Source organism: Triticum aestivum, chromosome 3A, assembly GCF_018294505.1.
Source record: "Triticum aestivum cultivar Chinese Spring chromosome 3A, IWGSC CS RefSeq v2.1, whole genome shotgun sequence".
Taxonomy (NCBI): Eukaryota; Viridiplantae; Streptophyta; class Magnoliopsida; order Poales; family Poaceae; genus Triticum; species Triticum aestivum.
This window is the reverse complement of record NC_057800.1, coordinates 446,833,274-446,839,367: the sequence shown is the minus strand read 5'-3', so window position 1 is coordinate 446,839,367 and position 6,094 is coordinate 446,833,274.

The window sequence follows — 6,094 nt, the reverse complement described above, 5'->3', positions numbered from 1 at the left end:
TAAAGCACCAGGGGCTCTTGAGGGCGCGGAGCCACCATGACCGGTGGACTGGTCAGGTATCTCTTAAGATCCTGGAATGCCTTGTCGGCCTCGTCAGTCCACTCGAAGGGCCCCTTTTTCTTCATTAGCTGGAAGAAAGGTAGCGCTCGCTCCCCCAACTTGGAGATGAAGCGCCCTAGCGCGGTCACGCGCCCCGTGAGCTTCTGCATTTCTCTGAGGGTCTTTGGTGGGCTCATGTCTTCCACTGCCTTGACCTTCTCCGGGTTAGCCTCGATGCCTCGGTGGGACACGAGGAAACCCAAGAGCTTGCCCGGGGGGACTTCGAACACACACTTCTCTGGGTTGAGCCGTAGGTTCACTGCGTTGAGGCTCGCGAAGGTTTCCTCCAGGTCTTGTATCAAGGTCCTGGCCTCCCGAGATTTTACCACGATGTCATCGACGTAAGCTTCGACATTCTTCTCGAGCTGCGGGCCCAGGGTGATGTGCATCAGCCGCTGAAAGGTCGCCCCTGCATTACGCAGCCCAAATGGCATGCATGTGTAGCAGTACACCCCACACGGGGTTAGGAAGGCTGTCTTCTCGACGTCTTCTACCGCCATCTTGATCTGGTGATTCCCAGAGAAGGCATCCAGGAAGCATAACAGGTCGCATTCCGCAGTGGAATCGATGATCTGCTCGATGCGGGGGAGCGGGAATGGATCTTGCGGGCACGCTTTGTTAAGGTTGGTGAAGTCGACACACAGGCGCTCCTTCCCTCCCTTCTTTGGCACAACGACAGGGTTGGCCAACCAATCTGGGTATCGGACCTCGCGAATGACCCCAGCAGCCTCTAATTTGCGGGTCTCTTGGACGATGAAGGCCTGCTTTTCTATGGACTGCCGCCTGGCCTTCTGCTTCACAGGGCGCACGTTGGGGCACACGTTGAGGTGATGCTCGATTACACTCCTGGGGATCCCTGCCAACTGGTTTGGCTCCCAAGCGAATACCTTCTTGTTTGCGTGTAGGAACCCGACCAGGGCCTCTTCTTGCTCGGGTTTGAGGTGGGCGCCTATGGTGAAAGTGGCGTTGGTGGACCCATCCTCATCGACGGGTATTTGCTTGGTTTCTGCCTTGTGTTGGGTGAACAACTGCTTCTTCTTGGCGGGCGCAGCTCCCTTGGGCTCGGGGGCCTCCAAGTCGGCGGGCTGTGCCGACGCCGCTGTCTTGAAGACGAGCTTGAGCACCCGCAGAGCGTCCCCATTGTCCCCGTGCACGGTGAGGACACCGCTGCTCCCGGGCATCTTCATGAGGTTGTACGCCGGGTGCGTCGCTGCCATGAACTGGGCCAACGCTGGGTAGCCGAGGATGGCATTGTAGGGGAGGCCGATGGGGGTGATGTCAAAGTCGACCAGCTCCGTGTGGAAGTTGTCGTAGGTGCCGAAGGTTACTGGGAGCCGGATTTGTCCCAAGGAGCTGGACGATCCGCCCCCAACGCCTGAGAAGGGCCGGCTGGGTCGCAGCCACTCCTGGGGTATGCAGAGGAGATTGAAGGCCTCGACCGAGAGCATGCTGAGGCCCGCGCCGCCATCAATGAGGGTTCTGGTGACAGCCACCTGGCAGATGGTGGGGGTGCACAACATGGGGAGCACACCCGAGCAGGCCGAGTTGGAGGGGTGTTCCTCCGAGCTGAAGGCCAGGCCGGTCTCGGGCACCGCCTGATCCAGGGGAGCCCCCTGCCGCGTGGAAGCGGCGCTGACCCGGCGGATGAATGGCTTGACATGGTGACTTGTGGGAGGCGCCTGCGAGCCGCCCAAGAGGGCCGCGATGACCGGGGGTGTTGATGCAGCGTGATAGACGGGGGAGAGGTTGCGGGGCTCCATGGGCGCGCGGAGCGCGCGGGGCGAAGAACCAGCTGGGGTGAGCGTGGGAGTTGCGGTGCGGCCGTCTTGCCGCATGGACAGATGCTGGGATGATGCTTGCTGCCCGTCCCCCACCGGGCCGGTGGCGGCGTTGACGGCAGGTGACGGGGAATGGCGAGGACGCCCGCCGACAGGGGCCATCTGGGCGATGCGGGAAGCGGGCGCGGTCCGGCGCTCCGCGCGGGCCCGACGAGCGTCAGACATGGGCGTGATGGTCGGAGGAGAACGGGGTGGTGGTAGACGAATTTCGGTGCAACCCCTACCTGGCGCGCCAAATGTCGGATTCCGGGTTCCGGCAGACCCTTGAGGTTCGAACACTGGGGTGCGCACGGATATTTCACCTCCTACCTACCTGCACCCCTCCGCCATGCCAGGATCTAAACTATGGAAAGAACGACACAGGAGACACAGGGTTTATACTGGTTCGGGCCACCGTTGTGGTGTAATACCCTACTCCAGTGTGTGGTGTGGTGGATTGCCTCTTGGGCTGATGATGATGAACAATACAAGGGAGAACAGCCTCGCGAGGGTCTGTTCTTGGCTTGGGCGATGAACTGCTCGGAGGAGTTCAGTCCCCCTTCTCTCTCTCTCTCTGCCTCCAGCCAACCGACCCCTTGCTATGCGGGTGGCTGGTCCTATTTATAGAGGCCCTGGTCCTCTTCCCAAATATCGAGCGGGAAGGGAGCCAACATTGGCGGGCTAATTTGAAGGGGGACAGCAAGTATCAGCTATCCTGACAAAAGTAGTCTTCGCCTGCGCAAAGCTCTGGTGATGACGCCGTCTTGGGCTCCACGGTGACCTCCGTCTCGTAGTCCTCCTGGTCTTGGTCTCGTTGCACCGAAGTGGCAACCTTTTCCTGATGCCTCGGTACTCCGCGGCTGTGCTTGCCCCCTTTGCACCAAAGAGGAAAGACGGACGCTGCGCGGGCTGGCACCCGCCTGGCGCCCTGAGTCGTCATGGCTTGCGTCACGGGCACCTCGTGAGGTACCCCTCCTTGATCTCTCTGCCTCCTCATGGGCCAGCCTGACGAGGCCATGCCTGAGGAAGCCCCGCGTCGTCCGCCCCGCAAGGCTTGGCCCCTCGCGAGGGTCTTGGGTTTGTGTTGGTGAAGACAGGCCGTACTGGGCCCCCCTTTGAGCCACGCCGCAGGCCGCAAGCAGGCAAGTCTGGGGACCCCGTTCCCAGAACGCTTACACGAACCTTTACAAACAATGTTGGGGCAATCTCCACAACTTAATTGGAGGCTCCCAACAAAACCACGAAGCTTCACCACAATGGACTATGGCTCCGTGGTGACCTCAACCGTCTAGGGTGCTCAAACACCCAAGAGTAACAAGATCCGCTAGGGATGATTGGGGGAATCGAAAATCCCTTGGTGGAAGTGTAGATCGAGGCCTTCTCAACCACTCCCGAGCAAATCAACAAGTTTGATTGGCTAGAGAGATAGATCGGACGAAAATGGAGCTTGGAGCATTTAATGGAGCTTGAGCATTAATGGAGCTTGAGGGGGAAGAGGTAAGTCAAAGGAGAAGAAGGGGACCCCCTCAACCAGTCCCTCACAGGGCGGTAGTACCGCTAAAGGGGGCGGTACTACCGCTGAGCCAGCGGTACTGCCGCTCAAGCGAGCGGTACTGCCGCGTAGAGAAGAGCAGCAGGGATCTGGACCCAGCGCGGTACTACCGCTCCGAAACGGTACTACCGCCTCTACTACCGCAACTAGTGCCGCAAAACCCGACACAAGAAAAAGAGCCCTCGAGTCGAGGCGGTAGGAGCCAGACAGCCCAGCGGTAGTACAACAACGGGGTCATGGGCGGTACTACCGCTGCGGAGCGGTACTGCCGCTTGTGACCCTTCGGCGGTACTACCACTGGTAGTGCGGTACTATCGCTGGGACACAGAAGAGAGAGAGAGAAGATATCTCCATGGAGGGTGAGGACGAGGCGGTGGTGCCAGGAAGGCCAGCGGTAGTACTGCTGTGAAGTCATGGGCGGTACTACCGCCACGGAGCGGTACTGCCGCTTGTGACTCCTCAATGGTACTACCGCTGGGTTGCGTGGTACTACCGCTGGAACCCAGACAGGACACAGAAGAGAGAAGAGATCTCTCCAAAGAAGTGGAAGAGCTCGGAGGATGAGAAGCTGACGTGTACGTGTTGATTCCACCCATGCAATACCCCAGCGGACCCCCTCTTGATAGTACGGTGCCCTCTACGCAACTAGTCCACCAAAAGATAAACGAAAGAGCTACACCGTCTTGAATGACACTCCGAAGGGAAGAAAACATCTCGTGCCAAGGATGAATCTGTGAACTACTCAAAGCACATGATTAGTCCGCAACCATGTTGTTATCAATCACCAAAACTACCTCAAGAGAGATATGCCTCAACAATCTCCCCCTTTTTGGTGGATTGATGACAACTAGGGATTTGCACAAGGAAAAGATATAACAGTAGGAAAACTAAGAACTACAAAATATAGACGGCCCCCCCTGAATGTGTGCACCTAGTTAGAGGAGCATTAGGAAAGCAAGACACACACATCCGGATCAACACTCCCCCTATATTTTATAGTCCAGCAATTCTAAGCACAAGATATATGAGAGAAGAGTATAAAACAGGACAAGCATGCAACTCATAATATACTACAGTACTGAATAGACATAAGTAATAAGGTAGCGATAGGGAGCATATGTCTCACACCAAATTTCTAGAACTTAGGTCTCACAGGCACCAAACCAAACCAAACAAAGACACCGAGAGAACACACAAGAAAACACAAGACGACACACTCAAAGCACGGCAACAACACAAATCCCTACACTCTCTCCCCCTTTGGCAGCGAGACACCAAAAAGGGCAAAGAGTGACGCTATGACTCCAGGTGATGGCAAGCTGAGGATCTCAAACATCACATCTCAGCGTGATCGTCTGCATCTTCGTCGTTGGTCGAAAACTGCTCGGCGTCGGAGTCGGTCCAAGGGCAATGCTGATGAATCCATTCCTCCTCTTCAGTGATATGACCCTCAGAACCACTGGCAACTGTCGCTCCCATCTGACGCATGAGCTCCTTGTGGTGCATCCTGGCATGGTTCTCCGCCACATGAGTCATGTACTGACCATGAGACTCCATGCAGAAAAGCTTCTTCATCTTGCGTTTAAGCTTCTGCGCCCATGAAGGTTCTGCACTAGAGGGCCCAAAGTCCTCCTCGTGATCATCAGTGGCAGCCCCACCCTCGGTCTCCATGGCAGCAACAGCAGACGGACCCCCGATTTGAGGCGCTGGGGTGAACCAATTGTCCTTCTTCTTCAGATGCTTGATCTCATGGGAAACCAAGTCTCCAGTTTCCAGCAACACTCTGGGATAGATCTGTGCCCAGGCCCTCTCAATGAGCCTCATGATGAATGGACCATATATCGGGCACTTGCGCTCAGACACGGCAGAGAGAAGTTCAGACCACATGACATGAGAAATATCCAGGCTCTCTCTAGTGTTTGCTTCCTTCTCATGCTGATAGAAAAGAAGCATGTCCACGAGATAAGAGTGGACCATATCCAGATTCCCAATGCGAGGAAAGAGAGTCTCACGGAAGATATGATGAAGAATGTCCAGATACGGAGACAGCTCATAGGTTTTCTTCTGAGTCACTGGGTAAACTTTCACAGTGCAGTAGGGCCAAAGGGCTTGCTTGTGAGTGGACGTAGCATTGCGGTGAGGGCAGAAACTGACTGAAGTCTCAAGCCCACGGCCCTCCACATCAAGTAACTCCATGAAGGCCTTCCACTTGACGGAAAGCAACTTGCCATTGGTCATCCAAGTCAGAGTCCTGTCGGCATCCGTTCCAAGATGAACGGTAGCAAAGAATTGAGCCACCAAATCTGCATCGAAATCCTTGTTGAACTGCATGATCCTGAGAATGTTCAGCTGAGTGCACATCTGAAGGGCTTCGCCAAAGTACTCAGGGTCCTTCTCCATAGCATCAGTGTCAATGGAGCGAACATCAACAAAGAGATTCTTCTTGGCCTTGATCACATCAAAATAGATGGCAAACTGAAATCGGTTCCAGAACGGGCGGTTGACCAAAGTGTGTTCTTGGTCCACCTCATAGGGATTGTGGCGACGCCTTTCCCAAAACTCCTTGGCAGTCATCTCAGTCACAGTCTTCCCTTTTGGCTTGGTGGCGGATCGCTTCGACTGCTGA